The sequence below is a fragment of the Tupaia chinensis genome, unplaced genomic scaffold (assembly GCF_000334495.1).
Source record: "Tupaia chinensis unplaced genomic scaffold, TupChi_1.0 Scaffold000315_1, whole genome shotgun sequence".
Lineage (NCBI taxonomy): Eukaryota > Metazoa > Chordata > Mammalia > Scandentia > Tupaiidae > Tupaia > Tupaia belangeri.
This window is the reverse complement of record NW_006159808.1, coordinates 3,117,951-3,128,799: the sequence shown is the minus strand read 5'-3', so window position 1 is coordinate 3,128,799 and position 10,849 is coordinate 3,117,951. Positions and strand designations below refer to the sequence as shown.

Here is a 10,849-nt window from a genome sequence, read left to right as displayed (position 1 = left end):
GACGGCATCACTGCCCCACCTGCCACAGGCTCGTGTCCCCTAAAACCTCCACCACAACCCTAAGGAAGACCACAGCAGGACCTGCAAAACGGGACTCGGCCATCGCCCACGTGTGTCGATATTGCCAAGTACCAGACTCTGGCTAAATGATCAAATGCATCCAGTGGCCTGGAGAGGACCTCTTTGTCCTAACTTCCTTGAGGGTTTCTATCCTATAATTATATTACCTTATTTTCTTATTGGCCTACTGCCTTATAAGACTGAGTTGGTAAGTGCTGCCTCTAATCTGTGCTGTGTGTTCATTATTCCCACCGGTTGGACCACAGACCTAGTGATGTTCGTGTTATAATCAAAATATGTCAGAAATGCAGAAATGACACTTCCGAATTATAGCAAATGCCTCTATAAAATAATAAGCAGAACAAAATAAAGATCATGGAAACTCTTCTTGATGACACTGTCTCAAATAAACCTTAAAAGTTGATAAGAGATCCTAAGAAATAAAACTTTAGTGTTTACATTTTAAATGTACTTTTAAGTTTAATGTAACATAAATTATATGGAAAATCTAGAATAAAATATTGAACAACTTCCATCACATACCTACCTATCTTATCACACCAAGGAGGGAGCTTTACAATTAAAACACTTACATTCGAATGCTTTCATTATCAAGTACACAATTCTGAAAGAGGATCAGTTACCACCAGGAGCACATTTAAGCAGGATGGTGGCTTCCGAGGGTGGGAGGGAAAAGGAGACTGTTCCAGAACAAAAACGCAAGCCGCAAAGCATTATTATTACACTTGAGGAAAAAAGAATCAGAAACTTTATTAGCATGCAGATGCTGGAAAGTAGCTTGGAAAGTCTGAAAGAGATTTGTGACATAAGATAACTCAGAGGATTATGGAAAAGAGTCTTTATTTATTTTCATGCATCTGGATTCTTTTCCCCTCAATACTTAAACTGGGCAATGTTTTAGAAATCTAAACGTTGAAGTTGTATCTGGTCACTGTGACAGCTACAGCAAACAGATTTCAATACGTCCAGCGCCATAACTTTGGTTCTTTAAATTATAAATTAACCCCATTCCTTTCCTTGTGCTAAAGATATACGAACACACCCTATTGGCAGAGAGACAATAATTAATAATGTATGCTAGTTTAATTTATTCTAAGTTCCTAAAGCTAGAAGTGGGGGAGGGATAGTGTTGGAGAGAACTGTAAATTATGCTACCACCTTCCTTCCTACAACACTTTCCAGCACAAAGAAGACCACACAGGAAAACAGGGCAGGAATTGTCCTATTACTGAGGTTCGCTAAAACCCATACGTATTTAATGACCCACTCACAATAAAACAGCTAATTAAGTGCCATTCTGGAACTAGAAGTTAGGCTTTCTGTTATTATATGATGTACACTGGGAAAAAAAGCAGCTAATGCATCCTTTGACCTCCAGATAGCCTGAAACTCTACACCACCAATAGATGGTGGAGGGGGAAATGACTTGATTGCTTTAAAGTTTACTTGACAAAAGACATCAAAAACCCCATCAGGAGTGGTTTGGTACTCCTGGCTTTGCCTATATATGAAAATTAAAGTTGTTTTCCTATCTCATTTGGAAACTCAGAAAAGAAGAGGAGAGGCAATGTTACTCCAGGCAGTAAGAGGACAGCGGAGGCTCCAAGCTTTTCAGAGCACAGAGGATGAGCCCAGGTCACTAGTCCTGCTGCTGGCTTCACAGCTCAGGGCTGCAGGCTGGGCGCTGGGCTAGTCTGCAGGACATTTGCAAGACGGCCATACTGCAGGAAGCCGTGCAGCTGGGAGGTGCAGGCCACCTGAGACGATGCACGCTCACCCCGTGAAGGTAAACTTGTGACTTGACGATCCGGGGGTTGGAAAAGAGGCTGTTCACTGCCTTGGTCAAGAGGAGTTGGGTAGATGTGCTCGTCTTCACACCAGGAAGAAGGTAATAAGAGTCAACTTTGAACTGATGTCATTTTTAGCCCTAAAAATCTTTACAAGTACATATTAAACAATTACATAGGGTTGGTGTACAAAAAGAATGCTTCAGATACTTTACAAAGAATTGCTTCTAGCTCTTCTGGTCTCTTTCTATATATATATTTAAATATTCACTTTCCTAAAAATGTATTGCTGTCATCTTACTTTCCAAGGATAAAAAGCATATTGTAAATTCCCAATCCATCATTCTCATTCTATTTTTTTAAGAAACACCATTAAAGAGATGGTCATTTTAAAAGCACCATTTTAGTCATCAACCAAAGGGAGCAAACCCAAATGATGAATATTGATTACAACCAACCTACTCTGTTTAGGGACACCGGAGTCTTAAATGACTACCTTAAGATTTTTGTCCTATATTATTATGTAGTACAAAAGTGGCTTAAAATATTCCAAAAGTATGCACATGCTTATGATTTGCATAAGGACCTTATAACTAAATAATAGCATGATGGATGATCACTGCTTTCATTCAAATGTAAAAACGTATGCTATAAAATATTTAGGTCGCATGTCATTGGAATACCCATAAGCTTTGTGCAAGAAATGTTCATGGTTGCCATTATTAGTGTCTCGAAATACTGTTTAAGATAGGTGAGACACAAAGAGGAGAGTGAAAAAGGCAATCACATTCTGATTCCAGACTACAGTCAAGCTTCCAAATCAGGGGCCAGCAGGTGGCGTGCTGGTTGAGATGCTAGACTCCCATGTGGTCTACCACAGTTTGAGTCCTGGACCCGGAGGTTTGAAACACATGCTGGGCATGTGTACACGTGTGCCCGAAATCCTGAGAGGAGAAGGGATTGCAGTATGACTATCCCTGGGACTTGGGGGCAGGGGGCGGTGGGGAAGATGGGGAGGAGGGATGTCTTGTTTTCAGTCTCTCTGGTGAGTGCACACCCCTATAGCAAAAATCTCTTAAAAAAAAAAAAAACCCAAAACCTTCTAAATCAAGTGATCATTGATTTCGGTATATAGCAAGTATACCACTCATCCCTCGAAACCTAGGGTTGTATGCAACTACCTTAACATCTTTTCTCATCAGGAGGCAAAGTAAGAGATGATTAAAACGTAAATTTACTAGGAGGGCAGCGGGCTTGGACTGTTGTGCTTTGGAAAGTGACCCGCACTTGGACATAACTAGCCCACCAACACGGAATGTCTGGCCCAGTGCAGAAAGAGGCCAATACTTATCCTGGAACAGCAATTCGGCATGAAAATCAAACACAATGCCAAAGCACTAGTAATTTCTACCTTTGATTCGTTTCTTCTGACATCATTATAAAGCACACTGAGTTCAACAGAATGTCTTTTATTTCTGAAAATATGCTGAAAGTCATTCCCCAATGGGAAACTTACAAAAAGATTCTTATCTGTAATAGAGTTCTTCTTTGGCTGTGAGGTAAGGGGATTTATGAGTACAGAGACTCCAGGAATGGGGAAATACTCATAAATAAAATTACTGTAGGAAGTACAGAGGGGAAAAATGATAAGAGACTCTTGCCAGAATTCCAGCTGAATTTCACCTCCTGCAGAAGGCAACATATTCAGCCGAGCATGTTCATCTCAGTCCGAGCCTACGATTTTGTACCTGGTCTCGGTGAAAAAACAACTCTGAGACAAGACCAAGCCACCGCCAGCTGGTCACCGTGAGCCTGCGACAAGACCGTGGAACCAAGCAGGTCACCGTGAGCCTGTGACAAGACCGCGGAATTGCAGGTCACCGTGAGCCTGCGACAAGACCGTCAGAATTGAGCAGGTCACCGAGAGCCTGCGATAAGACCGCGGAATTGACCAGGTCACCGTGAGCCTGCGACAAGACCGCGGAATTGCAGGTCACCATGAGCCTGCAACAAGACCGCGGAATTGCAGGTCACCGTGAGGCTGCGACAAGACCGTCAGAATTGAGCAGGTCACTGTGAGCCTGCGATAAGACCGCGGAATTAAGCAGGTCACCGTGAGCCTGTGACAAGACCGCGGAATCAGCAGGTCCTGGGTGCCCTTTGCCCCGCCCGCTTGCTGCTCTCCAGGCAGCTGGGAAAGAACTGGGTAAACACTTGTCGTTTCTTCAGACTGTTCACTCCGCAAAGCAAGCGTCCAGGGGCTTATTTCTGAAAGTACGTAACTCGCACCACAGTCCTAGCGAATACTTGCTGTATGCCAAAACCTACTTGTACTCAAAACCTAATATCCATGTCTGTGAAATTATTTCAAATTTACTTCTTCTTGACACCTCTGCTCGCAAGAAAGGAAACCTGTTGATGCCCCTATCTCCTGTTGACCCCTATCTCCTGCTGATGCCCCTATCTCCTGCTGATGCCCCTATCTCCTGCTGATGCCCCTATCTCCTGCTGATGCCCCTATCTCCTGCTGATGCCCCTATCTCCTGCTGATGCCCCTATCTCCTGTGGATGCCCCTATCTCCTGCTGATGCCCCTATCTCCCGCTGGATGCCCCTATCTCTGCGGCATCCAGCTGCCTTATGGAAAAGTGTGGCTGAATAAAAGCCATCTACACTAACAAAGTGGCAGCTATCAACAGTTGGCTCTGATAATCCTGGGGTCTCCCGACAGCCCTCTCACTGCCCAGGCCACAGACAGCCTCCCTCCACTGGTCAGACTCTCAGGCCACAGGTTCAGAGATCCTGCAAGGGTCCTGTGATGGCCTGGGTCATGGCTTGTTCCCCAAAGTTTCATGTTTTGGAATTTGATGTTGGGAGGGAGGTGGTGATGCCCAGTGGGCAGGGACTGGATCAGGGCGATTACATCATGGAGGCCAGACTCATGACTACATGAACAACGTCTGAGAGACCCAGGGAGTTTCAGAACCTGGGACAAGAGGTGAGCTATCCTGAGAGCTGGATGCTATAAAAGAGATGACAGGCCGCTTGCTCTCTGCACGTGCCTCCCTGCCCTGTGCCCACGCCAGCCATGTTGTAGGCCTAAGCCTTCAGGTTTTTCAGCCACCAGAATCCTGAGTTAGTAAGTAAACCTCGGTTTTCTTTATTAACTCACCCAGGCTCACTGTTAGCCATGCAAGAATGGGCTCTGCCAGCTCTGCACTGGACAGCTGCCCAGACTCCTAAGTGCCCTGGCGTTCAGGGCTAGAAGAGCGTACACTCACAGTCAGTGTACTTCTCACGGGCCAGCCGCCTCGGCAACATCCTGAGCAACCCAGAAATCGTGGAGACACCCCCATGGTCATTGCTTTTAAGGAACATCAGCCTTTCCATCAGGAACCTGCCACAATGCTCATTTTGGGAAGAAGAGCAAAGTAAGAGATGACTAAAACATGTAAGTGGACCCCAAGCTGGAGTTTAATTCTTAACGTTGGACATGATACTACATTTTCAATGCCAGCAATATTTTTTCTGGTATGAAATCCCATTTTGCTTTTAATGAAATTCGCTTCTCCCGAAGGAGTATGGCACGATTTTAAGTCAATGTATGTCTATTTTTCTCTAGAGAAGTAAGTATTTATTACAGGAAAAAGTACTGTGAACTTGGGCAGAACCATGTCTCTGAGCTTCAGTCTCTCCAAATGAAAAACAAAATAATAATTAATAAACTATCATTTTAATTATAATAAATAACAGTCTATCTAGTGGTATAAGGGTGAAAATAGAAAACACACATAAAATACCTGAGAACTGGGCATGTTGGGTACATATTTTCATATGTGAATGGTACTTATCGTTAAATCACCATTTTTATTCCTCAGAGAAACATTTCAAAGTAGTCAGTAGTTTAGGCTGCATCAGGGAACCCGAGGCCTCGCAGTTGGAAAGGACCTCCACATTTTAAGTCAGACTTCCTTCCCGGCTGCTGGCATGAAAAACGAGCAGCCCCAAAGTCCGAGGAGGTTAGAGAAATTCCAAAGCTCCCGATTCGTGGGAGGAAGAACAGGGCTTCCGCATTACTGACGCTGTGATTTTCTCCAGAATACATTGTGATTAGTCGCAAAGAAAAGGAGAATACTTGTCCTGTGATCAAATTAATTTTGCAAAACTTACTATTCTCTGTTTATCAGCAAAACGGCAGCTCATGTGTTTGGGAAAAGAGCTCTGGAAAGTAGTTGGGGATGAGACACTGAAATCTCTGACCCAACAGGACTGGAGGAGGCTGACAGCTAAGGCTCTGCACAGGCCTGTCCCTACCTTGATTGCAGGTCTTCCCGGCGTATCCAGGGTGACACTTGCACTTGTTTGGCCCGATGCACTCGCCGTGTTTGCACTGCGGTTGGCATACAGCTGAGAAAAGACGAAGCCATGTGTCATTTTTCAGAAGCACACCAGTAGCTCATCGATGTCATGCGTGAGTGTGAGAATACACGAGGAGACTAACAGCTTACAAAGAAGTCGCAGAAAGATACAAAATCAGTTACCTATAAGGTCTACACACACACACACACGTGTTATGTAAGTACACATGAGTATAAGTCACAGAAAGATACAAAATCAGTTACCTATAAGGTCTACACACACACACACACGTGTTATGTAAGTACACATGAGTATAAGTCACAGAAAGATACAAAATCAGTTACCTATAAGGTCTACACACACACACACACGTGTTATGTAAGTACACATGAGTATAAGTCACAGAAAGATACAAAATCAGTTACCTATAAGGTCTACACACACACGTGTTACGTAAGTACACATGAGTATAAGTCGCAAAAAGATACAAAATCAGTTTCCTATAGATAATGTCTAAACACACGCACACATACGTGTTATGTAAGTACACGAGTGTGTGTATGCATGTGTGTATCACTTGGGACTGCGAAATTTTGTAACTTAAGGACAATACTCAAATAATGGGGAAAAAAAAACAAATAGGCAAAACTACGCTTAAAAATAACTGATGACTGTCAATAGTTAAAACTTAATAAAACTTTCCCCCATAATTTCAAACTCATTCTCTCAAATGCATTTCAAAATCTAGTTCTTAGTCCAAAGACACTGGGTATGTGTAAAATCCAGATATATTTCCAGTTAAATAATACTTACTGGGTCGTCAGGAAAGTCACGATGTAGTTTTGCATAGAAAAAATGTGGGGAAGTATGTCATGACTTGCCAGACAACCTAATATTTATTGAAAATGATATTCTAAGTATGAAATGATTAAAAAATGAAACAAAACAAAAACTCAGCATTTCTTAGTATTTCAGTTGAAAGCTATGTCTGTCATCTTGGCCTTTCTAACCCTAAGACGCTCTACAAGCGCTCGTCAACCCCGCGTGGCCTCTCTGTGGCCTACTGTAGCAGACAGAGACTCAGTTTGACATCCGCTCTCTCGCTCCACCTTAATTCGTCTTCCCATCAGACCTCGAAATGCATAAATCACACCCTCGTCTTCTCAGTCTGATCGGGATGTATGCTGTTTATTCTACACCAGGGGTTCTCAACTGGGAGTTCAGGCCAGTGGGGGCGTCTGGCCATGTCTGGAGGTGCTCTGGGCTGTGGCTCTGTGGAGGAGCAGGTGCTGGGGTGGCAGAGGCAGAGGCCCAGGCTCTGCTAAACAACCTGCGCTGCTCAGACGCAGAGAAGGACAAATAGGCAAAACTACGCTTAAAAATAACTGATGACTGTCAATAGTTAAAACTTAATAAAACTTTCCCCCATAATTTCAAACTCATTCTCTCAAATGCATTTCAAAATCTAGTTCTTAGTCCAAAGACACTGGGTATGTGTAAAATCCAGATATATTTCCAGTTAAATAATACTTACTGGGTCGTCAGGAAAGTCACGATGTAGTTTTGCATAGAAAAAATGTGGGGAAGTATGTCATGACTTGCCAGACAACCTAATATTTATTGAAAATGATATTCTAAGTATGAAATGATTAAAAAATGAAACAAAACAAAAACTCAGCATTTCTTAGTATTTCAGTTGAAAGCTATGTCTGTCATCTTGGCCTTTCTAACCCTAAGACGCTCTACAAGCGCTCGTCAACCCCGCGTGGCCTCTCTGTGGCCTACTGTAGCAGACAGAGACTCAGTTTGACATCCGCTCTCTCGCTCCACCTTAATTCGTCTTCCCATCAGACCTCGAAATGCATAAATCACACCCTCGTCTTCTCAGTCTGATCGGGATGTATGCTGTTTATTCTACACCAGGGGTTCTCAACTGGGAGTTCAGGCCAGTGGGGGCGTCTGGCCATGTCTGGAGGTGCTCTGGGCTGTGGCTCTGTGGAGGAGCAGGTGCTGGGGTGGCAGAGGCAGAGGCCCAGGCTCTGCTAAACAACCTGCGCTGCTCAGACGCAGAGAAGGGAGCACCGAGGCAGGAGAAACGGGGCCCCGCAAAGCAGACCACAGCCGCTCACGGAGCTGGAGCGGGTCGGCGCCGGCGGAAGCGGGAGAGGCAGTCCCAGGGGAGCGAGGCCAGGTGACAATGCTCCCTCAGTTTCGGACTGTAAGTTTAACATTATCAGAATTGCCCGACAAAAAGCAAAGCTCCAGGACTACTGGCCAGCTGGTGACGACGTCAGACAGACTGGAAAGGTCTAGAAGCAGAACGACAGAAAGCCTGCGAAAGCGCTCGGGTATGCCAGGACGGCACGAGCCGTGTTGGCGACAGGAAAAGACGGTTTCTGCAACTACTCAGAGAGGGACGAGGGGCCTTGAAGACCAAAGGGATCGGAGCGCCCGTGACCCCGGAGTGGGGCCGACGCCTGTTCCCCCACGGCGGCTGAGGCCCTTCTCCAGCCTGGGACAGGCGCTAGTTCCCCTTGACCTCGAACACCGTTTCCCCTACAGCCCTTCACGCTCCTCAGTGCCGACGTGCACGCTTCTCTGTCGCCTTCGCCATCTCCTCCCTGGATGCTCTCACCCTTGCCTCTCCTGGCCTTCCTGGCTTACCTGCTAAGTTCGCTTGGGGGCTCTCCTGCCCGTCTGTCACTTACTGAGCCTCAGACACTGCTGCTCGGAGGGATGTGACCGGACAGCTCACAGAAAGGAAAGAGGGGCACTGTGTAAACGGTAGAGAAACACGCCTGGGAAATCCCCAAGATCTGATTTTAGACGTGGCTTCGAGTTCAAAGAAAAGCAATCCGTCCCAACCTGTGAGAAGAAATGAACTGCCTGGAAGAGACTCTCACAACGCTCCAGTCACCCCCAAACCTGGTAGATGGCTGATACGCAATTTTTAAAACAAAACCCAGAAACAAGCGACTCTTATGTAATTTCTAGGCCCCATCACCAAGAAATGCAAGTTAAAAATAAATATATCAAGGGCCAGGGGTGGCGTGCGGTTAAGGGGCTGGATCCCATATAGCTGACACTGCAGTTTAAGACCCAGTGGCTTGAAAATCATGCCAGGCACGTGTGCATGCGTGCCCAAAATCTAAAGAGGATGGAAAGAAAAAGATGGTGTTGTAGCTATCCTCTCGGGGGGCTGGGGGTGGTTTCTCACTTTCCCTCTCTCTCCTTCTCTGCCTCTGTCTCTCTCTAGCAAGTGCCCTTGCCCTATAGCAAAAAAAAAAAAAAATCTAATATATGTGTGTGTGTGTGTATTTAAAAATATGTTTCATAAATCTTAGCACTTACATCTGAGTACTGCCTGAATAGTCGAGTATGACTGAGGCACCCAGAAGGCCATATTTAGAAAGAGAAAGTGGACATCTCCAAAGTATTAGATTCAAGTCAAGGTAATAACACTCTAAGATGATGAGAGTTTAAAAACATGTTTAAACGCATTTTGCAAAGCAGTTTAGGGGGCCAGCAGATGGCACAGTGGTTAAGGCACTAGACTCCCACATGGTCGACTGCGATTCCAGTCCCAGTGGCTTAAAACTCACCCCAGGCGTGTGTGTGTGTGTGTGTGTGTGTGTGTGTGTGCCTGCCTAAAATAACAAGAGGAGAATGGAGGAGAAAGGATTGTGGTGTGGCCATCTCTTCTGAGGGGGTGTTTTCTCACTTTCTGTCTCTGTCTCTCCAGTGAGAGCACATGCCCTATAACAAAAATCTCTCTGGAAATAAAATAGTAACTTAAATAAAATAAAAAGCAGTTTCAAAAATACCACTTCAAACATGAAAAAGTTTACTTAGAAAAGGTACTTTATGAAACAATTCAACTCAAGCCACCCCCATTCCTCTGGCCAGGGGCGGTGGGATGGCGTTGCCCGTAGGTGCTTCATGGAACGGAAGCGTTCACCTTTGCTGCGCGCCTCCTGTCCTGGGGCACGTCTCAGCAGAGCGCCTGATCCTGGGCTCGTCCGGGCTCATGTTCCAGGAGGCCCAGCGGTTAGTGTCCCTCCCCATGTGGGGAATCGGGCCGAATCTGCACTTCCCAGATGGACCAGCCCCGCAGTGACCCACTACCCTGAGGTTAGCCACCAGCTATGAAAAGGGGGTGGACCCTTGTGACGCCGACACAATCCATTTTTTCTTCTTACAAAATGAAAACCCCTTGAAAAATATGACACAAAAGGCCCTTTCCCTATCATGTGGTGGAGCTGGCTCTGGAAGGGGATTTGGTGAATGTGTATGGAGCGTGTGTTACAATGCACAGTGCAGGCAACCGTGCAGGGGTGCCGAGAGAGCCAGGATGTGCAAACACAGCTGTGGGGCTGGAATGCAGGGGTGAGAGGGTGTGTAATAACTGTAACTGCAGGTCCTGGAAAGGCCTCCTGCACCACCTGGGCGCTGAGCCAGAGGTTGGGGTCACAGGCAGGCAGGTGGGAGAAAAAGCTGCTCAGCTTCTGAGTACAGTGGGGGGAGCCGCCGGGGTTCCCAGGGAGCGCAGCTCGCTCCCGGGGCCTGCAGTGCCAAGTGCTTACGATGAGAGCGAAAGAGTTGGTAAAGCAGGCTGGGTTCTTA

At 45.8% G+C, this 10,849-nt stretch overlaps 1 protein-coding gene across 3 annotated transcripts in view; it reads right to left on the bottom strand.

Annotated features, from left to right (window-relative positions):
• NPNT (nephronectin) overlaps window positions 1-10,849 on the bottom strand; it is a 68,720-nt gene that overhangs the window by 28,700 nt on the left and 29,171 nt on the right. For 2 of the 3 annotated variants that reach the window (XM_014588870.2, XM_014588871.2), the window contains one exon: window positions 6,182-6,274. The gene's annotated coding sequence lies outside the window, so the exon portion shown is untranslated. Of the gene's footprint in view, window positions 1-1,858; window positions 1,952-6,181; window positions 6,275-10,849 lie in introns of all 3 variants that reach the window. The other variant, XM_014588869.2, reaches the window with a different exon arrangement.